Genomic DNA, 26,976 nt, shown 5'->3' with positions numbered 1-26,976 from the left:
TGGCAGAGCTGGGATTAGGAGGAGGAAGTCCTCCAGTATCCCACGATGCACTGAACAGGAAGCGGAGAGGAGAGCAATTGGCAGAGCTGGGATTAGGAGGAGGAAGTCCTCCAGTATCCCATGATGCATTGAACAGGAAGCAGAGAGGCAGTCCCCAATGCATGAGGGCTCCTCCCCCGGTCTCGCAAGCCACAGCACTCTATCATCGCCGGCCCTGGGAGCCACAAAAGCCGCCAGAGGCACCCACACAACCACAAACCACAGTAGGACAGTGGACGTTTCTGTCCGAACTAGGTTAAGGGCAGGGTAGAAAAGCTGGGTAGCCCAGCTTGACAGGCACTGGGTAGGAGAGGGTTCCGAGGCTCCAGATGTGCCTCTGTACCCTGGTTAACCCTATCCTACCCAGAAAGGGCTGGTTGTGAGAATGACCTCAATAAATAACATTTGCAGTCAGATTATCTTGTGCAAATTAGCTGCTTAGGGCCAGGAAAGCTCAAAGGAGAATTCCTCAAATGTGTTTCACACCCCTTTAGTAAGCATGAATCATTTTTCTCTGTTCACTCTCCCTACATCTGTCATGATTTTACCAACCTGAATCATATCCCCACATTTGATTGTCTTTTTAAAAAAAAAGTTAAGATGTCCCTACTGTGTAAACCTTTCTTCAAAAGAATGATTATCCATCCCCTGGATTGCTGTACTTGTCCTTTTGCAGAGTTCCCCTTACTTTGCTAGAATGCTTTTGAAATGGGATGCCTGGAATTATCTACCGAATTGTTATGGAGGCTAATTCATTAGTGTCAAGATAGCTTTCCTCTCCTGCTATATGGCGCTCTCTAGGCTCGTGGATCTGTGGAGTCATTGCAAGCATGAATTCTAGCTACAGACTAGACTACAGCAGCCTTCTCTGGCATTTGAACACCCGATTGACATTTGAGAACAAAAGTCAGGCCCTGAAAACATAACAAAATACTGGGTTAGTTTCCCTCCCAGTGCTTGCATAAATTAGCAATACAACCGCCATTGTCATTTAGTGCTTACAGCTGTGTCGGTAGGGAAATTTATATTAATGGCTAAGGTCTGACAGTGCCACATTGTCAAGGATGAGGAATCGTTGCACCTGGGTGGAAAGGATCTCTTTGATGCTTCTTGCATGCTGCCAAGCAGCTCCTGGAAGCCTGAAGAGAGAGAAAGGGTAACTATACAGATGCCTTATATAGGTATTACTAATATTGTTTACAATATCCAAGTAGATCATACTTTATAACATAAGCAAAAAATAAAAAAGGACAGCCCTCTGCTTATTTATACACACAGAGAGAATATTCTCCCCTATAAACTGGGCAAAGAGGCACCTTTTACCGTGGTGATTCTCTTTATTTAGCAGGGGGAGAGTAACTGGCCCTATCCACCCCCAGCACAGTACTTCCAGTGACTGTTGCTGGTGTGTGTCTTATGTTTCTTTTTAGAATGTGAGCCCTTTGGGGACAGGGAGCCATCTTATTTGTTATTTCTCTTTGTAAACTGCCCTGAGCCATTTTTGGAAGGGCGGTATAGAAATCGAATTAATTATTTTATTATTATTATTATTATTATTATTATTATTATTATTATTAAATTTCAAAATCAGCCCATTGGACAAAACTGAGCAGCTTACTGAAAACATACCTTAATAAAAAGTCACAACAGCCCTGTTCAAATATCATATTGCTCCCGAGTTCAGATGTCTGTATAGATGTACAAGTTTGTGTGTGAATACCTGTCCCTGCGTTCATTTTAAATTTGAACCGGGATTCAGGTCTCTCAAATGGAGGGTACCTATAGGAAAGCCCTATTCAGGGTGTAGCAAGGTTGTAACCTGGGGAAGATGTGTAACAATGGGCATCCCCATAGCCCTGACCTGTCTGCAGGAGAGAAAGGAAACTGTTGAAAGCTGTTGAACTGGTGAAGCAGTTTGTTGGCTGGTTGGCTGGCAGAGGGCAATGGGTCTGTGCCCCATTGCCAGTCATGCTCCCCTCCAACAACATGATGCATCGGTGTGCACATTGCACCAGGGGTGTGGCCAGCAATGGCCGATGGATGTGCCGTCTCTCAGCTGGCACAGCTCAATGGCCTCGCCCAGCCGGGGAGAACTTGAGCAGAGCACTCTCCAGCAGAGAAAGGCCAACAAGAGGTACATTGGTCAGGTGACCGTCCAGAACCAAGAGAACCACTCAGGAGGAGATGTGAGGCATAGTCCGTGGGAGCCGTGTGTCTGAAACCAGGAGTCTAAATGGAGCGGCACACTGGAGCAGACAATAGGGATGTGCATGGAACCGGCAGTTCTGCTGGTTCAAAGGCAGTGGGGGTCTCCCTTTAAGAGTGGGGGAGGGTGCACTTACCCCTCCCGCCACTTGTCCCCCCACCAGCGTCAGTTTTTTAAAAAGCCCATCAGGGCGGCAGCTTACCTTCCTGCCACCCCATTGCCCGCATCTTCTAGATATGACCGGAAGTTGGTGAGGTGCCTGCGCACGCTGGCATGGGCATGCGCATGTCCAGAAGACAAGGGCAATGGGGCGGCAGGGAGGTACGCTGCCGCCCTGATGGGCTTTTTTAAATAACTGACCGGTGGGGGGGAAACGGCGGGAGGGGTAAGTGCACCCTCCCCCTGCTCTTAAAGGGAGACCCCCACTGCCTTCAAACAGCCCCGCCATGGTTCCGTGCACATGCCTAGCAGGCAAGAGCGTGGTCAAGGGCAGGCAAGGATCAGGAACCAGGATTCTAGACCAAGAAGGAATGACGGACAGGCACTTTGACAAAGATGTTGCTTCATCAGCAACTGCTTACTGCAGACTGAGCTCTCCTATAGTCTGGCTGCAGGCAGGTTGCAGTCTGTGGCTCCGCCTCCTCTTTCAGGGACTGTGGCTGTTTAAAGGGGGCAATCTCTATTCCTTGACCACTGGCTCCTACGGAAAGGAGGTGATTCTTCAGCCCCTGGAGGGTCAAGGCCTTCTTCCAAGTCAGAGGATATGGGCAACGGAGTATCCTCGGGGCAAAGTAAGGGCGGAGACTCTTTAGGATTAAGTGTCTCTTTGGTTTGCTCATCTTCAGAGCCTTCTTTACTCTGTCTTGATGTGGCTGGTGAGACACATGGTTTCCAGAAGGGAGCCTCGGGGCTGGATTCTGTGGGTGTCTCCAGGGGACTCGGAGCCCAGGGGAATGCCTTGTCCTCAGAGCTTTCACTGTCCACCTCTGCATGGTGTGGTGGTGGGTTCGGGTCCATGACAGTCTACACATGTACATGTTTTTTGTGTGAACGAAAAAATTATTGCACAAGTCAATGACTTGCAACTAGGTCTGGAACTGAATTTTCTCCAGAGTGAAATCTGTAGGAGAATGTCAGGGTTCCTCCCAAGATGAAGTATCAGAGAATTTTCTCAGTCAGTTTTTCCACATCCCTGTTTAAATCCTCCCCCACGCAAGTATGTGAAGCAGAACAGGGTGCAGGACAGGCAACCAGGTTCCGCCTTTTATGGCCCAGTACCTGCATTGGACTAAAATATGGCAGATTACAGCCCCATCCTTAAGGGTTAATGCATTTACCAAGAGAGAAGCAGACAAACATTTAAAAGACACTAAATATAAAAATAAATGCCCACTTTAAAATAACCCTGCGCTCATTCTTAGCAACCTACACGGAAGACAAACACTATCTTCGGTCGTACTGTGCAACTCCAAATCAGCACTGCATATGCAATGACTTCCAAATCATCCAAAGCCATTTCTCCCCACTTACTGTGCCCTGAAAATTAGAGCTGGCACTGACATTTTTTAAAAGTGAAATTCAAAGCAAATTTCAGAGTTCCTGCCAAGGAGAAACACTGGGAAATATTCAAGGGAAGCCAAGGAGTGAAATTTCTCCAGGGTTTTCTGCACATCCCTATGTTGCAACTTTACTACTACTACTACTCCACTTTATATCCCACTTTCCAACAAAAGTTTTTTACATAGAAAAGTTGGTTTACATAGAAAAAGACATAAGATATTTTCTCCCCCCGCCCCCAAGGTCTCAAAATCAAAAAAGGAACATCCGACGTACACCAACAACAGCCTCTGGGAAGATGCTGTGCTGCGGTTGGACAGGGCCAGTTGTTCACCCATTGCCAAATATAAGACAATCACCACTTTAAAAGGTGCCTCTTTGCTTAGTAAACAGTGGTTTATAACTGCAGCATATTACAAGGAGTATAGCAACCATTTTTAGTCTACTTTCCAGTAGACTTATGAGATCACCAGGCATTCCATGTTTTTGTCCGTCTGTGTTCCCACCCCGCATCAATTTCGCAATGCCTAGACCAATATGGACCAAATCAGGACCAAACATTTGGTTTGTTTTTTGTTTTAATCATTTTTTATATCCCGCTCTTCTTCCAAGGAGCTCAGAGCGGTGTACTACATACTTTCTCCTCACAACAACCCTGTGAAGTAGGTTAGACTGAGAGAGAAGTGACTGGCCCAGAGTCACCCAGCAAGTATAATGGCTGAATGGGGATTTGAACCCGGGTCTCCACAGTCTTAGTCCAGCACTCTAACCACTACACCACGCTGGCTCCATCACACCAGTTGTAGTGACACCTCAATGGCATAGTTTGTGATGTCATCCACCCTGATTCAAGATGGTGGATGCAAGCATTTGAGGTGCAATTGGGCTAACTTGTGGATCACCTAACCGATTTGAATCAAATTGGGTAGAGTTGCAGTGAGTGACATGTAGGGACACCTCAAAGGTGTAGTTTGTAATTATGCAATCCATTCTGATCCAAGATCGCAGACAAGTGAACATTTGAGGTGCAAGAGGGAATCAGTTTGGACCAAATTTGATACAGTTGTAAGGAGACCTCAAATATATACCCCTGCTAACTTGGCAAAAGAGGCACCTTTTAACGTGGTGATTCTCTTTATTTAGCAGGGGGAGAGTAGCTGGCCCTATCCACCCTCAGCACACTACTTCCAGTGACTGTTGCTGGTGTCTATCTGATGTTTCTTTTTAGATTGTGAGCCCTTTGGGGACAGGGATCCATCTTATTTATTTGTTATTTCTCTGTGTAAACTGCCCTGAGCCATTTTTTGGAAAAGCAGTATAGAAATCGAATAAATAATAATAAAAAATAAAATATATTTTGTGATGATGCCATCCATCCACCCCAATTCAAGATGGTGGATGCATAAACATTTGAGGCACAAGTGGGCTAACTTGTGAACTTCCTAACCAATCCGGACCAAGTTTAGTTCAATTGTAGGGATTAGTTACTGCCTACTTACTAGAACAACTTATCTATTTCTTCAGGATACCTCCAATGAGAGTGCACTGCACTCAGAAAATCCCACCAGAAGAGGCACTCAATATAATAAACTCCTTGAGCAAATATTTCACTACCATATAAATCCTCAGTGTGAGTGCCATTTTTGCAGGGGGTTGGGCACTCTAAGGCCTTCGCTTGCAGCTTGAACCTGCAAACAAATTTAGCAACAATCCCAGTCAATGAGCTCCAGGCCACAGACCTCCTCCTGTCTCTGGTGTTCTTCCTTCTGCTGCTGGCTGGGGTGTCTCAGGAGTATGCCCTCTCCTTTGTGCAGCAAAAATGAAACATCCAGCACATTGCAACAGCAATCTTTATACCAGGGTGGGTAGACTTCACGCTTTCAGGATCTACTTTGTTTTTTCACTAGAACCCCAAGGTCTGCTAATAGAAACCGGGTAAAACTAATAGAGGCTCAAAGGGGTGGAATACACTTAAAAATAAGGGGTGGCGTGCCTCGGAGCATAGGAACATAAGGAAGCTGCCTTATACCATCAGACCATTGGTCCATCTAGCTCAGTATTGTCTACACAGACTGGCAGCGGCTTTTCCAAGGTTGCAGGCAGGAGTCTCTCTGAGCCCCACCTGGAGATGCCAGGGAGCGAACTGGGAACCTTCTGCATACAAGCATGCAGATGCTAATCCCAGAGCGGCCCCATCCCATAAGGGGAATATCTTACAGTGCTCACATTCAAATGCAAACCAGGGTGGACCCAGCTTAGCAGACAGGACAGTTCATGCTTTCTACTAAAAGACCAGCTTTCCTCCCATGTTGCTAGTCTTTACCTCAAATAAATAAAAGAAAGATGGTGGGCCATTTGGCGACAGTGAACCATCTTATTTATTTTTTTGGTGTAAACCACTTTGAGAAGTTGTGCTGAAAAGTGGTATATACGTATTCATAATACTAGGAGTGGTCAGGGGCGTAACTATAATAGGGCAAGGGGAGACAGTTGTCTGGGGGCCCACTGCCTTGGGGGGCCCCCCCAGAGGCAAGTCACATGACTGACTCCCCGAGCCGCGCACCTGCCCGGGCTTCCTTCAGTTGTATTCATCCTCCGAAACTGATGTGGGTGTTAAGACCTGGAGCTACCAGAACAGCATGTCTTTCTCTAGTACCATTAAATGACTTGCATCGTCCACAATTTACAAAACCTTCAAAAAATATTTTAAGATGATGTTCTATTGTGGCACATACGGGTGTTTTTTGGGGGTGGGGGTATGTATGCTTTTTGTTACCACTATTCAGCCTCATTTAAGATCGTGAGTAGCCACAGCGCGGCTCCACTCTGTGGCTACTCATGAGTAGACCCACGAGGGGAATCTAAAAGCCCCCTCCTGGCTCCGGGGGTCTCTCCAGTATGCCCTGAGCACTCACGCAGGGCATATTGGAGCTTCCGGAGGCCACGCAGCCCCTGAATTCTCCAGCCCCCTCCGGCTCCGTCATGGAGCCAGCAATCGTGTGGGCAGACGATCCGGCCACTCAGGGCTCCCGCCCTGCTCGTGTGCAGGGAGAGCACGCTTATCCCGCTCTCCCCACTTAGCTCCCCAAACCGAGTCTCATTGATCATGAGACCCGGCTCAGAGACTTTCCCCAGGGAAGAAGTGGGGCCAATTCACTCTGCTTCAACAGCAGCTGTAAAACCAGCAGACTACTACAAGAATATGCTGGAGCAATACTTCTTCTTTGTTGCAGCAACTGGTTCTTGCTTACCTGCTTGGTGCTGGCTGAGGTTCTGATCCCTTCCCCCTTGAAGTTGTCTGAGATCTTTTGCACTCCTGGCTCCCTGCCAGCGCCTTGGTGGACACCCTGCCTTAACCTGGAACAAGTCAGCCATAATTAAGCACCATTGAAACCGATGAGACAACTTAAGCACCACTAACAACTCCTATTGTTTTCAGTGAGATTTAGTCAGGAGTGCTTTAGTCTGGATGTTGCCTAGTCATTCTTACTGATCTACTGCAAATCACCCCCAATATCTCCCAGTAAATCCTGATCTATCTTCTGCCTCTCTCTGCTTGAAACCATACCTTGGCTATCCATCAACCCAGGGATCTATTTTAATCTCCAAAAGGCAGAAACCTGGTGTGGGTGCTTCTGTGGTGGTGGGAATTCAGTATCAAAGGGACCTGGGGTGTTGCCTGGTAGCATGGGGCAACAGAGGAGACCACAGACCAGAGTAACCACAATAGATTTAATCAGTTCCTGGGTTACATCATGCAGTGGTTCACTTCACCCTGCTTTTGATGCTGTCTCTGCCTCTCACTCGATTGATTCTTTATAGGCTTAGGTGAAGTCCATTACTCCACAGCACCCCTTCTTTCTTTGAGCTTCCTGATGCTACTCAAAGCAAACGCCTCCAGTCTCCTTCCTCTGCTGTTCCTTGTGGCACCTTGCCTCCACTCAGGTGATGAGCAATTTCCACCTGCAACACATGTCCTGGATTTTCCAGCTCCACCCTACTGCATTGCTTGATCGTCTTGTCCGGGCTTCTGCCTGCCTTAGGAGGGCATTGTCTGGTGTGGTCACAAGGTGCGGTCCTTTTCCACACAAGCAGCCTCCTGGGCTGCCTACTCTGGGTTGCCCCACCCTGGGGCATGCAGGTGCCAGGCCCAGCATCTTTCAATACGGCTCCTTCTCCTGCCTGGGCTCAGCTTGGGCGATTGCTCACCGGTCACACCTGGATACATCTTTTCTTTTGCAACCTAAGCCAATCACTGATATCCTACAGAGATTGCTTTCTTGCAACCAGCACATACAACCCCTGCCCACTGAGCAAAGGGGCACCTTTTCAAAGTGGTGATTCTCTTTATTGAGCAAGGGGAGAGCAACTGGCCCTATCCATCCCCAGCACAGCATCTCTCCAATGGCTGTTGCTGGTGTCTGTGTTGGGTTTCTTTTTTAGATTGTGAGCCCTTTGGGGACAGGGAGCCATTTTATATCTATGTAAACTGCTTTTGAGGATACCATGGAGAGCCAGGAAAACAAACAAATGGATCATAGAACAAATCAATCCAGAATTTTCACTCAAGGCACAAATGACCAGGCTCAAACTATCCTACTTCAGACACATTATGCAAAGACCCAGCTCCCTTGAGAAGTCCATAAAGATGGAGAAAGTTGAAGGAAAGAGAAAAAGAGGACGACCAGCAGCAAGGTGGATGGACTTGATTATGGCAGCAATGAAGGCACCAGTGAGGGTCTTTAAGGGCCAAGTTAAAGACAGATCATCCTGGAGAGAAACTTTCTATGTGGTCGCTAAGAGTCAACACCAACTTGACTGCACTTAATCAATCAATCAATCAATCAATCAATCAATCAATCAATCAAACCACTTTGGGAACTTTTGTTGAAAAGTGGTGTATAAATATTCTTCGTATTTGTATACCTCTAGACCGATTAGCCATAAACCCAGCCAATGAGCTCCAGGTTCTTCCTTCTGCTGCTGGCTGAGCTGATTTGCCCCCTCAGCAAGTACTGCATATGCTGCATGATCTCCTTGCATCCTGGTACAGACTTAACTGGAGCTACCTCCCCAACCCATTTTGTTTTTTAAATAAGGAAACTATTTGGAAATCCAAACAAGAAAATGGAATAATGGAGAATTCCTAACACATCTATTCCACTTGGGACAAGATTGGGTAACTTGGAACCCCCAAACCCAGGAAGAAAGGGAGAATTTTTCAGATGAAATGGCCAGTTTCCAGGGGCCCCAGAAGATAGGGAGAATTTTTCAGATGAAATGGCCATTTTCCAGGGGCCCCATGGATTCGGGCAGCAGTTCCCCACATTGGATTTCCAGATGTTGTTGGGATACAACTCCCAACATTTCCAGCCACTCTGGTCTTTAGCCATTGTGGCTGGTGAAGTTGAGAACTGTTGGCCAACAACATCTGGGCCGCTGGGGATGATGAGAATTGTAGTCCAGCAACATCTGGAAACCCCATGTGTGGATCCGCTGCTTTATGTGGCATAAAATCCACCTGCCTGCCCCAGACCATCAGACAACATGGCCTGTTGAGGCAATTCACTCCCTGCACCACTATTTGTTTCAACCGTAGTTGTTTTTCCTCTCATTCTCTGAATTCTGATCAGAGCATCAGGCTGTTTAGAGAGTAAGATGGTCTCTCTCTCACAGTGGCTCCTTTCAACCTACAGACCATAATGTCTTTGTGGAGCAGCGAGTAGACAGATTATCCAGATCTGTGTCAGGAGGCAAGCTGTGCTTTTAACAGGCACGGACAGAAATAGCGCACAACCATCCTTGAATGCCATATTATTCCAGACCGCCGCTCTGCAAAAGCAGATCCAATTCAGGGTTTTCATTTCCTTCCCCACATTGGCTTAAGGAAGAAGAGCACCTATGGAAACCAGATTAAGGTCATCACTTCATCCTCAATCAGCTTCTGTTCTTTCCCCTTGGATAAAGGAGCCCTGGCTGCACGACTGTGAGACAATTCCACTCGGAGCTCAGCCTGACAGCCCTCTTTAAAACATTCCCAGTTCATTTCCTGCTTTGCTTTCTTGGTGTCTCGTTCAGATCTGCGGCCGCTCATACTTTGCTGCTGTATTACAACTGATGGGGCAACTTTCCCCATTACTGAGAAATAAAATGTTTTCCCTGCACATTGCAAAGCAAATGATCATCAAGCCAGGATTTCTTTTACCTACCTGATGGTTTGTGTCAAAGAATGACAGTTTGGATAGGAAGCAAAGACTTTACAGTGTAATTTCTGTAATAACATGTAAGTCCTCATTGTCGAACAAATGAATCAGCCGGTGAGACGGAGGAGTGTGGGAAGGATATCAGATATTTGAGACACATACAACAGAGCTTTGGGATGAAAAAGTATCCCTTGCCAAAATGCAATCTGGCCAGTTTGTTCTCCTTCATCTAATTGTGTGACTTTAAAGGAAGTTGGCTTTTTAAGTTCAGGGCTCAAATAAGGAAAGACTAAAGCCTTGTTCAGTCATTTACTGGAGGCATACCTACATCTGCCCCCCACACCAAGAATGCACTGGGGGAGGGGGACAAGATCATGACCACTGGCCACTCCCCTGACACTGATGTGCCCCCCTGCCAGTCATGCATCCCTGTGGCTGTGGATTCAGCATTTGTGTGAAAGGGAACATAGGAAGCTGCCATATACTGAGTCAGATCATTGGGCCCAGTATTGTCTACACTGACCGGCAGTGGCTCTCCAAAACTTCAGGCGGGAGTTTTTCCAAGCCCTACCTGGAGATACTGCCAGGGATTGAACCTGGGGCCCTCTGCATGCAAACATGCAAATGCTCTTTCACTGAGTTATGACCCTGAGTTATACCCCTAAGGGGGATCTCTTACAGTGCTCACATGTAGTCTCCCATCCAAAGGCAAACCAAGGCATACCCTGCTTAGCAAAGGGGACAATTCATGCTTTCTACGACAAGACCAACTCTCCTCCTCTCCATGCATACAACCCTTACACACAACTGGAAACCCGGATGTGCAAAGAAGCCCTACACACATACACTTGTAGGTACAAATACGATGAATATTTATATACCACTTTTCAACAAAAGTGCCCAAAGTGATTTGCATAGATATAAATAAAAAGGGCTACACAGGACTCCTTTCTTACCAACACTGGGAATGTGGCAAGTGGGCGACATTCCAGTTCCACCCATGCATTCCGGGCTGGTTCACACAGTCAAACCATGTCTGGTGAGCAGGGAATCTGAGATTCTCGTGGTGCACCTGCTCCCGCTTTTCAGTCATGTGAACCCAGAAATTTTTGGCAATGCCAGCTTGACCTTTACCTGACATTGACAACCCAAGTTCAGATCTTAGATTAATGATGCCGGGCAAGTATCAGGTTGGCACACTCCCAGCCCAAATTTTCCAGGTCCACGTGCCTTGAAATTGGGAGCATGTCCGCCGTAAAAATCTCAGATTCCTTGCTTACCAAACATGGCTCTGATTGTGGAAACTGGCCCTCAGTGTCTATGCGGCAGGGGGAACATCTGCACACAGGGGCAGCCTTCAGGTTGGGCAACATGCTGGGCGGTCACCCAGGGTGCTGGCCTGAAGGGGCACCAGGCTGAGCTTGGTGGCTCACTGTTTGTCAAATGTACCATCTGCAGTGGAATAAGGAAGGAAAAATAACACAGGAAGCTGCCTTATACCGATTCAGGCCCTTGATCTGCCTAGCTCAGTATTGCCTACACTGACTGGCAGTGGCAGCATCTCTCCAAGGTTTCAGGCGGCAGTCTTTCCCAGCCCTACCTGGAGATGCTGCCAGGCATTGAACCTGGGACCTTCTTCATGCAATGCAGATGCCCTACGCCCCATCTCCAAACGGTGTCTAACCTTTTATTCAACCTTCCATAGGTTGAGAACTAACTACAGAAATGAACTTCCATCACTTTCCTTTAAAGTATGCTTCTTGTTCAGCTGCCAGTATGACATCATTTGTCCTAGATAAGAATCGGCAGACTTTGGGGGTGGGGCACATAGGGACACAGGAACATAGGAAGCTGCCATGTACTGAGTCAGACCATTGGTCTATCTAGCTCAGTATTGTCTTCACAGACTGGCAGCAGCTCAAGATTGCAGACAGGAATCTCTCTCAGCCCTATCTTGGAGATGCTGCCAGGCAGGGAAGTTGGAACCTAGATGCTCTTCCCAGAGCGGCTCCCTCCCCTGAGGGGAATAACTTACAGTGCTCACACTCCTAGTCTACCCATTCATATGCAACCAGGGTGGACCCTGCTTAGCTAAGGGGACAAGTCATGCTTGCTACCACAAGACCAGCTCTCCTCTCCAAAGCAACAATTCAACAGATTTTTATTTTATTTTATTTTATTTTTGATTGATTGATTGATTGATTGCATTTTTACACTTATATCCCACTCTTCCTCTGAGGCGCTCAGAGCAGTGTACATGGTTGTTTTTATTCTCACAGGTGGGTTAGGCTGCTAGATACATGACTGGCCCAGAGTCCCCCAGTGAGATGATAAACTACTACAACAAATATTTATATATTGCTTTTCAACAAAAGTTTCCAAAGTGGTTTACACAGAGGAATAATAAATAAGTAAGATGGTTCCCTTTCCTCAAAGGACTCACAACAGAAACATAAGATAGACACTAGCAACAGTAACTGGGGGTGGAGGGGGATTGAGGGGGCACAAACTAACCTGGGGGGGCATTGAAGACACACACACACCCTTAATGTGTAGCATAATCATGCATGAGAGGCGTTGTGGTGATGGCACGCTCCACTTCCAGCTGACTTGGCAGAAGGAGTAGGTCTGTTTTTGTAGAAGGGAGGTCCACAACTCAGTAGCAGAGCACATGCAGAAGGTTCCAGTTTCAATCCCTGGCAGCATCTCCAGACAGGGCTGTGAATTGTCCATCTGAACCCCTGAGCAGCTGCTGCCAGTCCTTGTGGACAATGTTGGCCTAAAGCAGGGATTCTCAACATTGGGTCCCCAGATGTTATTGGACTTCAACTCCCATAATCCCCAACCAAAGGCCACTGGGGCTGGGGATTATGGGAGCTGAAGTCCAATGACATCTGGGGACCCAATGTTGAGAATCCCTGGCTTCGAGCATGGCTGCCCAACTTTGGCCTTCCAGGAGGACTGTGGCTCCTATCATTTCCAGCCACAGTGGCCAATAGTCACGTATGATGGGAGTGGTAGCCCAACAACTGCAGGGGGGCGGCCATTGCTGTTCAGCCGTGCCTAGAGGATCCGATGCTCTGCCTTTGTGTCTTTTCCTTTTAAAATGAGTGAAGTACCCATCGCCCTTTGACAGGGGCTGCAGGGAAGCGATGGCTCAGGAGGACCCGAGATCATGGGGCAGAAATGGGCCCCGCAGGTGGTTCCCACTCACAGCTATGAAGTGTAGCTGTGACAGTCTGCGGGGACAGGAAAACACCCAACCATTGTGCCGTTGGGGCCAGAGGAGAGATTAGTGGGGCATTCTGGCCCGATTCACATTGTGCTGTACAGATGCCTGTACACTCGTTAATTTCACAAGATGCAGACTGCTTCAAATCCTCTCTAGCCCAGGGGTTACAATGCTAACGGCCATTGTGCAGAGGCATAGCAAGGTTGGAGTGGGCCCAGAGACAAGATTTTAGAATCCTCCCCCCACACTGAAGCTCAGCTCATGAAGTAAAGAAATCTTAAATGAGGCTGAATAGTGGTAACAAAAAGCATAGTAAAATGTGTGTGTATGTGTATACACACATGCACATGCACACGTACATGCACACACACACACGCCTATGTGTCACAACAGAACATCATCCTTAATTATTTTTTAAAAGGTTTTGTAAATTGTGGGCGATGCAAGTCATTTGATGGTCCTAGAGAAAGACATGGTGTTCTGGTACTGTAGCTCCAGGTCTTAACACTCACATCAATTTCGGAGGATGAATACAACTGAAGAAAACCTGGGCGGGTGCGCAGCTGGGGGAGTCAGTCATGTGACTTGTCTCTGGGGGGGGCCCCAAGGCAGTGGGCCCCCACACAGCTGTCTCCCCTTGCCTTATTAAAGTTACGCCCCTGCCGTTGTGGCTCACAATGACAGGACTTGTAGCCCAACAATATCTGGGGACTCAGGGAAACCCTAATCTAAGAGGGGGTGAAGGCCACTGGGGCTGGGGATGATGGGAGCTGTAGTCCAACATTATTATTATTATTAGTAGTAGTAGTAGTAGTAGTATCCTGTTTACTTATCATTTCTATTCTGATTGTAATAAGTAAATAGGTTAAGATAAGAAACCTGATTTTGGTTCTTCTCTGCCATTCTGAGCACTTGTGAATGGGTTATAAGTAAAATAAACTGTAAGCAACGTTAAAAAAAAATTGCAGAAAAAATATAGCTGGGAAGTCAGCAGCAGGGGAGATGCAGCCTACGGCTGAAGTTCTCACATCAGTTAGAAGCCCGCTGCTGCAGGAGTATTTTCTAGCAGACAAGTGTGATAAGGCAGAGAACACGGAGTGCTATTTGATGGACCAGTAAGGACATGCAGTAGAGACAACCTTTAGAGAGGGAAGGATTAGTCATCCGGGACAAAACTGGTGATTCTAAGGGAAGGGTGGATTTGTAGAAGAGTGAGGATTAACATGTAATCCAGTCTCTCTTTTTTTAATCAAAGAACTAGAACCTTCCAAAAGCATCCCTTTCATTTTTAGCTGTCTAGTAAACTCGGAGGTCTGTATTTTCTTGTCGCTAAAAACTCTGTTTCCTGGAGCAGCTTATGTTTTATAAGACTACGGCCTTAATAAAGTCGTGTTATCTATTTACCTTGGTTTCCGGCAGAATCATTCAATCTGATGTTGCTCCTCCCATAGTCACATACTCCCACAGCTACTTGGGTGGTGTGAAGGTTTGCCCTTTCAATCCAATCTCCTTTGGGTGAGAGGTAATGTTGGTGGAGTTTTGCTCACGTTAAAGATCTGACTAGGGACAGTCTTTGGGTGCATCACTTGATTTCACTGAACGCTTAAATGCTCTCTAGGCAGAACTTACCTGAAATACAGAGGAATGCTAGGATTCTGTGAATGGTCTGGGTCAGGGGCTATTGTTGGACTGCAACCTCCGCCTTCCCCAGCCACAGTGGAAAATAGTCAGGGATGATGGGAGTTGTAGTCCAGAGCTATAGGAGGTTCATAGTTGTGCAGCCCTAGTCTGGGTGCATCTGAGGCTGTAGCAGTGCTGAAGTGAGAGGAGAGCTGGTCTTGTGGTAGCAAGCATCATTTGTTCCCTTAGCTAAGCAGGGTCCACCCTGGTTGCATATGAATGGGAGACTTGATGTGTGAGCACTGTAAGATATTCCCCTTAGGGGTTGGAGCTGCTCTAGGAAGAGCATCTAGGTTCCAAGTCCCCTCCCTGGCAGCATCTCCAAGATAGGGCTGAGAGAGATTCCTGCCTGCAACCTTGGAGAAGCCACTGCCAGTCTGTGAAGACAATACTGAGCTAGATAGACCAATGGTCTGACTCAGTATATGGCAGCCTCCTATGTTCCTCTGTTCCTAAGTTAAGCAGATGTGAACCTCATCAACACTTGAATGGGAGATCACTGGGAGAGCCATGTAAGAACAAGCTGTATATATAACAGAAAGATTTAACAGGTCTGTGAGTCACTGAAACCCTACCCTCTGTCCACCAGAAATTCTGTTTAGCCTCTTGCACTCTAGAAAGTGCCTCTTTGCACTCTAGAAAGTAGATCTAGAAAGACTAGAAAGTAGAAACTTGTTTCTTTAAAAGAAAGAAAGAAAACCAAGATATGCAGAATGGTGAATACCTAATTCCATACCATTGCAGAATTTCAGCCAGAACTTGCACAAACCTATTTTGACCACTCCCCTCCACTGGAGGACTCGCTATACACATTTGTGAGGGGTTGAACTTATTCAGCAGCAGCACTTTCACCAACATTTTGATGATTTTTGAGGTGTTCGAGGAAGTTAAAAACTCTGTCACTTTTGAAGAGAGACTCATGAAATTGCCTCAAGTTTCAGGGGTGGGATAGGGATATTACCTAAGGGGGCAGTAGGAGTGTTTATCTTGCTTAGGACTGCAAACACTTCTGCATCCAAAGGCAGTGGTTGGACTTTTGCTGTGTAAGTAAGCATTGTCTCTCTTCTTGCCTAAGGCATCCTATCTCTGTATGTATTTGTCTGTGTTGGGTCCTTGGGGTGGAATCAGTCTTCAGTTCTTCTGATTATTTGTTTTATCCGTTCAGTTGGTTTGCTCTCCCCCTCTAACAGAAGTGATTGTTACCTTGTTATCTAGTGTGAAGAAATAATAAATAATTAAGATCATGGTCAGGTTCAGTCATAACATGAAAATGGAGGTCCCTTCACCTCCAGTTTCGGTAACCGGACGTCCAATCATGGCGAACTACAGTTTAAGGGGGAAATGGACCCGCAGTTTCCTTCCCCAAACTCCATGTGTCACCTTTGGTTCTCTCTAGGTTTCGTAGCCACCACTTCTAGTTTGGAGGTGCCAGTGTTACATCTGAATGCTGGCACAGCTGTCTCCACAACCAGAGTTGAGTGAGAAAGCTCCTTCCTCATCCCAGCTGCTATTGGCTGTGCGGGTTGTCCTTCAGGAAAGAAGGAAGCCCACACAGCCAGCTCCCCCACCTCTCTGCAGCCTCAATGATTGCAAAGAGGCCCCTCTCCCCAACATCCAAACAAGGACATGAGAGTGGGAGGATGGGGCGTGGAACTGCAGGTCCATTGGGTCAAAGGTTCTGTGTTACATCCGAACCAGGCCGTTTCTGCCACTAAAGTTAAGCTTCTTGTTTAATTCCTTGTAAATCAAGGAATCAGTCTGCAACAGCAGTGGCAGCAGTGCCGGAAGCATTGTTTGTCTGCCTAGCGGCCAGCTTCATTTTCCTTCCCAGAATGCACTATGGAATCACACTCATGCATTTCCAAAGGGAAAAATATCTGATATCACAGGAAGCTGCCATTCTTTTATTCTGGTGCATTCTGGGAAGGAAAGTGGAGCCAGTTGTCAGGGAGGCAAGTGACATTTCTAGCTACTGTCAGCAGAAACAGAAAACATTTTCTCTCCTAAGCAAGAAAAATGCTTCTCCCACCCTATCCCACCCACCCCTGAAACATGTGTGGGTCCTCCCCATGACACAGCCCCCGCCCCCCGCATATGCCACCCATGAAAATATCAGTGCAAATGCAGGGGCTTCAGGCCAGAACTAATGCACATGCAGAGTATTTTAATAAATCTCATTCAATTGGGTAGCTGTCACCATAGTATAAACTGGAGCTGTTATGGACTCCGAAGACCACAGGAAGGACATCTCTGCAATGCTAATGAGCATTTTTTATTCCATCCAGTAGAGGGCATTGATGGACACATTCACTAGAAAGGTCAGTCTAAATCATGGCAATAATTATTGTATGGTGGAAGCTATGGTAACCATAAGCCTGCATTTCGGAATGTTCTGTTGAAGTACAATATCTCAGTGGGAAGTAAGAGAAAAAACTCCAAATTATTTTTGTCAGTGAACTATTCTGTGAGGCCTCGAAAAGCCAAAATTGCTCATTTATTCCACAAGTCCCAGCTGTCTAATTTCTTTTTTAAAAAATTATATTAATTTCCCCTTTAGCTTTTTTATAAATACTATGTCAGTAACTTCCTTATGTTCTTGCCAGCTTCCGCATACATCTCAAGAGTGCCTGACAGTTAAGTACATCCCCAGTTTAAATCCAATTTGCCCTTCATTACCCTTCAGAACAGTCTTGATTGTGGACTTCTGGATTTATCTGCAAGCTGACATCTTCCAATGGTCCCTGTTTACCAAGGACAGCCCCTGCTCAATCGTGTTCTCTCTCTTTTTTGTCCCTATTCTAGAGAGAGTTGGGGAATGCCTTTTAAAATAAGGAAAATTCCATCTTCCCATGACCACCCATCCAGATAGTAAATGATGCAGAATGTATTTGAGCTGCAGTTGTCCTATGATAAATTGAGTCGGATCTGTTGTGAAAGTCAACATTCTGTTGCTCGTTGACTGATGTCCTGACTAATACTATGAGCATTCAGCCAAAGAGAGAGAGGGTGTGTAGTTGCTGCATTCCTGCTTCAGCAATGGAATTTTATCCACTGATCTCCCCTTCTCCCACAAGTATGTCCCTGAGGATCATGAAGCCCTCAGGGAGCACTTCCAGGGGGAAAGGAAGATTGGTGAATATCCCACTCTGTGTGCAAAACGCCCATGCTGCAGACACAGGTTCGAATGTGCTGTTTCTGGGAGCTCAGGCCTCTGGGTGTGTGTGTGTGTGTGTGTGTGTGTGTGTGTCTTTTGCTGGGGTGGGGGTGGCTTTAGCTTCCGGGCTCCGGCCTGGTGTCAAGGCCCAGGACTGGGTCTCTATTGTTCCAGCCACTTCAGTCTGATTCTGAGTTTCTGCTGCAGGCAGAGGTCATTAGTCTGGAGCAAGGAGATAGATGGATAGATAGATAGATAGATAGATAGATAGATAGATGAAACTCAAGGGTCCCCCCAGTGAAACAAATTGACAGGAGATTCAGGATACAATAAAGAGAAATCTTCTAACACAAAGCACGATTGTTAATGTATGAACTTCAGTGCCATGAGATATGTGATGGCCACTCGTTTAGATGATGCTAGACAATGTCATGCAGGATGAATCTATCCAATGCATGTATAGTATGATACAAATAAACATTAAAAAAAAATAAAATCCAGTGTCCATGGAATACAGCTGTCCCAAGCTCTATAAATTATATTTATTTCATAGTTTTGGGTGTCTAACCGAACAACTAACCTCAACTCCTGGCTGTGGCTTCCAGCGGCATCTGGTGGGCCACTGTGCGAAACATAATGCTGGACTAGATGGGCCTTGGGCCTGATCCAGCAGGGCTGTTCTTATGTTCTTAACTAGTTTGAGGGAGCAAAGGGGTAGCAAAGAATATTATTGGGAGTGGTGAGGATTTTGCTACATTACTCACAAAGATAAGGTAAGTGAGGTTAGTTTGTTTACACTATTAACAAACTTGCTTGCCATTTCCAAACTTAATCAGGAAATGGGGCCCGATCCCTCTTAGAAAATACTGTCTTTTTGGATTAGGCCAATTCTCCCAGTCTGCTTCCGAATTTCCCAGCTAGTTTTCTCTTCCTAACCCATGTGGCAGGAAAGGCTGGGGTGAGGAAAGAGGTCAGTACCAGGCCAGCTGAAATCTGCAGGGGAGATGACCCTGCACACATGGACTCACCCAGCCCAGTTCCTGGTCAGGAAGGAAGCTTAAGGGGTTGGCCTTGCTCTTGGGAGACTGGAGGAGTCCCCTCCCTACATGGATGCACTGGCATCTGCTGCTTGTTATGAGGGAGGGAGGAAGTCATCTTTAAACAAAACAGGCCTTTTAAAATAATTAATTCAAGCTATAGGACCACAATATACTAGGACTGTATTGTCTGAAACTTGTAAAATTCCACTCCCTCAAATGGGGGAGCAAAAGAGAAAGCAGGATTGAGGGGTTGGGGGGCACTCTCCTTGCTACCTCTTGGAGTCACCCCTGTTTCTTACTCACAGGGGAGTTTATTCAGTTCCATGGACCAGACACTGACAGCTATGAACACCCATAACCTCCCCTCCCTCACCCAACCACACAGCTCTTTCAGGAAGTATAGAGAAACCAGCAAAGGTCTCCAGGCCCGCTCTCGGAGAAGAATTCTTGGGGCATGAGAAGCCCTCCTCCAAAGGAGAGGCAAACTTCCAGTGCTCCAAGATTTCTCTTGAGCTCAGAGGAGTTGTCCCCTCCCACTGCTAGCCTCCCCATCAGCCCTCATTTCCCAGTCTCATTGACAGCGGGGCAGCAGGAGATGCAGCAGCAGCCACAGCACCATGCAGGGAGGAGGGAGGCTTTCTTTTTTGCTCCTCCCCACACTCCTGTGAGCACCGTGTCCTAGTAAAAGTAGTGATGTTACATAGGGTCTGAGAAGTTGGGGGGTTGGGTTGCCCCCTTCCTCTAGTTTGTCTGATACTTAGTTCTGCAGCAAATCAAGCAAAGGCCTGGTGGCCCTTGGGATCTGTAGTTCTCCCGAGGACTACTGCAATGCGTTGAGCCCAGTCCTAGCCCTTTAGAGTCTCCCCATCTCTGGTTACTTTTAAGAAACAGCTGAAGATGAATCTGTTTAATCAAGCCTTTAGTTAAAGCATTTTGAAGTATATATTGTTAGCTAATTTGATGTTTTAAATGTTGATTGTGTTCTTAAATTTTGGTATATTACATAAACTATTAAAATCTTTTTAGTACATTGGGACTCAGTAATATTTGCAAATTGGAGTCTGCACCCGTCACATTCATTTTTGTCCTCGTCTTTGTCCGCTTTATTATTTGCTCAATATATTTCTTTCCTCTGAGTCTTCTATGAAATTGTACCTTACATTGTATTAAAACTTTACATTGTTAGTACTCACTGAGGCTGTTCTCACGAGCAGCCAAGACCGGGCTAGGGCAGAAAAGTCTGGGATTTGCTGCCCATGGGAACCCGCGGGAGCTGACCAACTCACGGTGGCACCTCGGTAGCCAGCCCACCTAGGGAGCCCTTCTCTTAAATGAGGTTATGGGAGTGAACTCTCACCTAAACATGTTTTGTCGATCGTATTTCAGCACCGGCTGCTTGCAACTGGTGCTGAAACACAGAAGGGCAACCACCCAATGTTGGGGGTGCAGAGCATTGTGGGATCCCTGGAGCTCAGCACTACAGGAATGCAGTGCTGCTCGTCTGGGAGTGTGGTTCAAGCTCCCAACAGCAGAACTCGATCGTCTGTGGGAAATTGAGTAAAACAAGCCTCCCCCCACCCCCAGCTGCCTGCCACCCCACTCACTAGATCATGAGAACAACCTCATTGTTTTTGAATGTGTATTGCATATTACGTAAACTACCCAGAGATGGGAGAGGAGAGCTGGTCTTGTGGTAGCAAGCATGGCTCGTCCCCTTAGCTAAGTAGGGCCTGCCCTGGTTGCATCTGAATGGGAGACTTGATGTGTGAGCACTGCAAGCTATTCCCCTCAGGGGATGAAGCTGCTCTGGGAAGAGCAGAAGGTTTCAAGTTCCCTCCCTGGCTTCTCCATGATAGGACAAGATTTTTTTTTTTAATAGGACAAGATTTTTTTATTGAACCAACAAACTACCAAAGCATACAGTACGATATGATAGGGCTCCAAGATAGGGCTAAGAGAGACTCCTGCCTGCAACCTTGGAGAAGCCACTGCCAGTCTGTGAAGACAATACTGAGCTAGATAGACCAATGGTCTGACTCAGTATATGGCAGCTTCCTATGTTCCTATGAGTATGACTATGTTCCTATGAGCCCCTGGTGGCGCAGTGGTAAAACTGCCGCCCTGTAACCAGAAGGTTACAAGTTCGATCCTGACCAGGGGCTCAAGGTTGACTCAGCCTTCCATCCTTCCGAGGTCGGTAAAATGAGTACCCAGAATGTTGGGGGCAATATGCTAAATCGTGGTAAACCGCTTAGAGAGCTCCGGCTATAGAGCGGTATATAAATGTAAGTGCTATTGCTATTGCTATATTGGGTGGTACAAAAATAAGCTAAATAAATACTTCCCTCTTACTCCTGTTCTCCACGTGACAGATCCCCCCCCCTTTAGCTTTAAGGTCTTATCCTTCTTCTTTGGTGGGGGGCAGCTAGAGTTAGCCTCCCCATCTCCCCAGGAAAGGACTCCCCCTCCAAAGCCACTATGTATGACTCATCAGAAGCTCTGATTAAAGCTCCTTCGGGCAGCAAAAGAAATGTGAGCTCGGTGAAAATGAAAAGAGAGAATCAAAAGCCTAGCGAGTTCTGCCCAGCACCTGCCCTCCCTTTGCAAAGTCCTTCCCAGCCTTTGTAAATGTCCAAGAGAAAGAGGGAGACAAAAAGCCAAAGAAAGCAAAACAGGCACCAATACCCACAATAACAACGCCAGTCCTTGCCTATAGGAAATTACCACGCAGCCTCTGCTTTTAAAAAAAGAGAGAGAGAGAGAGACTGTTGCAATAGCATTGCAACAGCCAGCAACCCGCATGTCCTATTACACCAGGTTGAGCCACCGCTGGATCCCTTGTGCCATTGTTTTGAAGCGGGGGTGGCACATCTAGTGCACTTGTCTCTTGCGCCATTTCTCATACTGGTGCCTTTGGTTCTGGTTTTCCTATTCGGTGACGGCTTAATATTTACCTGTCCTGGGGCTCGGCTGCTGCTTGGATTTCTTTCCATGCGCCCTGCTGTTTCAAAGGATGTTTTCATTCCCCAGGGGCTGAATCTAATTCTCTGGAAGGATTTTGCCTAAACCTGTCTCTCAAGTTTGCCGACACAATCGCTGCCGTTCGTGGGGGTGTGGTGCTTCCTAAAGACCCTGAAGACAGAGCACCTATGGGTAAGTAGGAAAGGCAAGCAGACCTGAGCAGGGGGGACATGCGCATCTGTGGCTTGGAAGATGTTTATGCACAGTAGCAGGGGTGCCTTGCCAAAGTGAGAATTTGTGGTGCAGTTTGGTTTGGCTTTGTCTGGTTTCATCTGGTTTGGTTCAGCTCCGTTTCTTTCAGTTCGGTTCGATATGCGTGTTGCCCTGAGGCCATAGTGCTGTGCTTCAGCTGATGCCCATGGTGTTTTCAGACAGAATATATAGTATAGGTGTTTTACACCTTGGAAAAATGCCCTAGAGGAGGGCTCTTCAAACTTGGGTCCCCAGATGTTGTGGGACTATAACCATCCCCAGCCAACTTTGGCCATTGTGGCTGGGGATGGTGGGAGTTGTAGTCCAACATCTGGAGACCCATGTTTGGGAAGCCCTGACCTAGAGGTCTGAGATTTTGGCTGAATGCGCAAGTGTCTGGATGGATTTTTGGCTGCAGTCCATGAACTAGTTGCATCTGGAATATTAAGGATAAAGTGGATTTAGTCCCATGACAACTACAGGACCAAGGGCATAATTCCCACATTCCATGTTCATACAAGCAAACAGGGCCAGCTCAACTATTCAGGTGGACCAGCCAGTAAACCTGGACAGTGCAATTCAAGCGGCATCTGCCATGTCAGAAACACTGTACTGCATGCATGTGGACATAGTTCCGTATGCAACCAGAGCGTGCACGCCAGAATCCTCAGCGACATCACCGTGGGTTCTGGAATGGGATTCAGTACATGCAGGATACCTTCACTCCCACAGCTATGGTAGCAAACAGAACCCTTAAGCCAGCTTTGCGTACAGATCTACACCTGTGTTTGAGGATGTGTATCTAGGATGATTTAGGAATGGCTACTTCTATATATTTTTCTTGGCTTTGCTATATGCATTGATAGGTTGAGTCTCACAACTGCAAGAGGATTTTTCCCAGTCCATGCCCTTATTGTTCCTCTGGTTCCCTCCACCCTGAATCCCATGCATCCTGAATTTCATTCAGCTGGGGAATGCCTAAAATTAATCCCAAAACTGGATCATGCACAGTTGGCCATGATTTTCACTCCCTTCAGTTGGTTATTTCCTTCCTGTTACCAATATTTGTTTTAAGTATTTTTAAAATGTATATCCTGCCTTTCTTATAAAATGTAAGGCAATTTCGTGTGTGTGTTGATTAAACTCATCTCTGGTTAATATGGTCATACATGTGATCGTATCAACATACTTTTTGTGCTATATTTTACTGATACATTAGCAAGACACCAGAAAGAATATTGAGATAGCAGGTTCTGTTCAGACATTTGCTTGTACCTATGGTCCGTCACACAGATTTATATGCACCTGTGTGAATGAGTGTACCTATGTTCATTTTAAAAGTTAACCTGAAGAAAGACCCCCTGAAATACAGGCAAGAAATGTACATCTGCACCTGCTTTCAGCATAATGTGTGAATAACTACCTGCATATAGATCTCTACCTACGTATATAGTTTGTACGAACGTTGAACATAAAGTGTGTATAGAATGTTGTGCAGCCACATCAGATTTTTTATTATTATTATTATTATTATTATTATTATTATTATTATTATTATTATTTTGGCATTTTGTCACTTCACACAAGTACACCTGCATGCTGCTAAACACTAAATGGAAATAATTTTGTGTTTGATCAATCAAATTCCTTTTTGGCATGGTTTATTAATCTACAGGTGGGGAAAGGCTAATGAACTGAAGGCATGGAAAATGTCAGCAAATTGAGCACAGATAGTGCTCTGTACAAAATTCAGACATAAGAAGAAGAATTAAAATTAAAAAGAGCATTGTGAATGTATCAGTTTCACTCTGGAAACAAGACTAGGCCATTTGGAACTCCATAACCCAGCGAGAGAATTCACATAAGAATTTCAGAAGCATCCTTCCCCAAGTGACTACTGGGATAAACGAATACAATGGTACAATCAGCCCCGGGCACAAAATGTCACAAAACGTATGTCTCCTTCTCTATAAGTGTGTGTATGATAAAGTAATTTGGGACTCGGCCCTACGCATCCAATACTGAGCACTGTTTCTTGCGAATAAGATGTTACTTTCTGGAAGTAAAATAAATAGAATTTAATTCCAAGTCAATATAGTTTGGATTAAGGTGCCAAAATTTTCAAAACAAAGCCCTAGGATTGTAGGTTAACTGGTTTATGGAACAAGGTTTGCAGTGATTGTATTGGAAGCCTTTATGATATAGAGTTATATGAAGTCAGCCTGTTACCAGGGATCAAACTTTGATTTAAAATCTAAAAAGAAACCTAATCAGGGTTAATTATCAGGCATTTGATTGCCAAGTTGCAGCCAAGACAAAAGAGAAAGTTGCAAGAAAAATGTGCTTTTGTGTACAGGTAATTGTCTGTCTGGCTTCCCAGACGGCTGGTCAGCACCAACCAAACTACCAAGGCCAGATTCTCAGGCACTCCACTTGAGATGGCTGCTGATGCATTGGCGGCTTTACGCCAGGTGAAAATTACCCAGCATGTTTTTATGGGTACCTTTTGGGAACAGGGCCGTTTGTCAGGAAATGAAAGCGAATGTTGCACTTGTAAAAAATTATATAGAAAATCGATGCAGGTCCCAGGAATTCTCTTGTGCCCAAGACCTCTCTGTTTTCTTCTGCCAGACTCAACAAAGGTTCTATGAACTCTAACGTAGCCTGAGTGGAACTTGCTTTCACACCAAGCTTGCCTTAGGTTTGGGGTACCCTGATCTTAAAGTGTCACGATAAAGGGTGACTTCATTACTAGAACAAGTTTACATGAGGCTACCCCTTAACATAGTTTGGAAGCCATGGCAAGTCCAGGATGTGGTTGCTAGGCTAAGGCAATTGGGTGGGCTTAGCCATGAGGAGCTTATTTATCAGTAATAAAGGAGCTCCACTGGTTGCCACAAGTTGCTTCTGGACTCCGATCACGGTTTTAGTATTAAAACAGGTGTCGTCTATTAAAGGCACATAATGCAGCAACCTTGCTAAAGCGAAGCAAATCTGGGACTGGTCAGTCCCTGGAGGGAGACCTCCTGTGTATGTTGGGAATATATGTCTGTGTGTGTCCCTGGTTGGGAATCCTATATATGGTATGTTGCTATAGGTTTCATGGTAGAAGAAAGGCAGGATGGGGATATAAATAAGTGGATGGATCCCAAGGTATCCCGGGGAATTCCTTTTCACGTCTGAACCTTTAGGTACACTTCAATCATCCAGGGAGACTCTGCTTCAATTTTTTTTTAAAAAAAGAAATACTTGGAGAGTAAACCTATTTCCACTTGAAGCAGGACTTCATCTGTAGTGGCCTTGCAGTTCATTGTCCCAATAGAGGTCTGTAAGGTGTGGTCCATCGATGCTCTTAAGAAATTAGTTGAAACATCCTACCAGGCTTTTGCTGATTCCTGAGTTAGCTTCTCTTCTTATGCTGGCCTGGTGATGTTTTTCTTCTTGTTGTTGTTTTTAGGCGTATGTTTCAGAAGTATGTCCTTTGTTTGGCTTTATTGTTGTTCCCGTATGGAAATTATGCTTTGTTTTGTAAGCTGCCTGGAGGGCTTTTTAAGGGTACGCATTTTAAGTAAATAAAGAAGCAACACCTCTGCCTGCAACAGCAGAGAAACATCCTTGCAATACTACTGCAACACCGCGGGTTGCGTCATGATGCTGCGGCAGCATCTCGGGCTCTGCAGGAGCTGCCTTGGAAGGGTGCTTATCCCAATGCTTTTCACTGCATGATCCTGGGACCAGGATCAGCCCCCATTAACCCTAAGCATGGCTCCCTGTCTATTTGTTTACTGGGATTGTATGAAGCTTCAGCTGAATACTCTGCACATCCCTCCTGGTACCATGCAGAGATTGCCATCCTCATCATATAGTGATGTGATTTGCTCATCTCTGGGAGCCTCTTTTAAAAACAACAACAACAACAACAACAACACATATTTATATACTGCTTTTCAACAAAAGTTTCCAAAGCGGTCTACATAGAGAAGTAATAAATAAATAAGATGGCTCCCTGTCCCCAAAGAGCTCACAGTCTAAAAAAGAAACATAAAACAGACACCACCAGCAGTCACTGGAAGTTCCTTTCAGGGAAATGGAGCCCACTTGAGCCCCTGCACCATCTTGAAAGGCATGCACAGAGTGATGGCAGGCGTAGCCCTTTCCAGGGCTTTCCTCTTAGAGCTCTTGAGTGATGGCTCCGTCACTCTTAACGGGCTTTCCCAGCACTAAGAAAGAGACAGTACTGTGCAGAAGTCAGCACAGTGGGAAATGGCTCTCACACTGCAGGGTTTTTGCCAAAGTGGGCCCCACTTGAAAAATGGTGATTGTCATTGTCTTAGACCCATCCATTGGTCCAAAATGCAGCAGTTACTAGACTCCCAGCGGGGGCAAGCGTATGATTCAGATGCTGTTCCAACCTGCATTGTTTACCGATTTGCTTCCAAGCACAACTCAAGGTGCTGGTGTTCACCTTTTAAAGCTCAGATAACAGAGTTGCCTCACTGTATATTGATGGGTGCTGGCCAATGCAGGAGTTTTTAAGAGGCTTTCAGACTTGATTGATTTGGTGGATTGTATTTTTACTGGACTGGACTTTACATTGGCTGCTGCTGGACTGTGTGCCGATATTTTATACAATGTTTTATGGTTTTAAATGT

The 26,976-nt window shown here is 46.0% G+C and overlaps 1 protein-coding gene across 6 annotated transcripts in view; it reads left to right on the top strand.

Moving 5' to 3' along the window:
- The window catches only part of TENM4 (teneurin transmembrane protein 4), a 1,105,140-nt gene that overhangs the window by 234,798 nt on the left and 843,366 nt on the right, over positions 1-26,976 (top strand). For 5 of the 6 annotated variants that reach the window (XM_053305915.1, XM_053305917.1, XM_053305914.1 and 2 more), the window contains one exon: positions 22,142-22,264. The exons of the other annotated variant lie outside the window; for it this stretch is intronic. The gene's annotated coding sequence lies outside the window, so the exon portion shown is untranslated. The remainder of the gene's footprint in view (positions 1-22,141; positions 22,265-26,976) is intronic. 6 annotated transcript variants of the gene reach the window in all.

Source organism: Hemicordylus capensis, chromosome 3 (genome assembly GCF_027244095.1).
Source record: "Hemicordylus capensis ecotype Gifberg chromosome 3, rHemCap1.1.pri, whole genome shotgun sequence".
Classification (NCBI taxonomy): domain Eukaryota; kingdom Metazoa; phylum Chordata; class Lepidosauria; order Squamata; family Cordylidae; genus Hemicordylus; species Hemicordylus capensis.
Note: the sequence above shows the minus strand (reverse complement) of the source record. Positions and strands in the feature narration are given on the sequence as shown.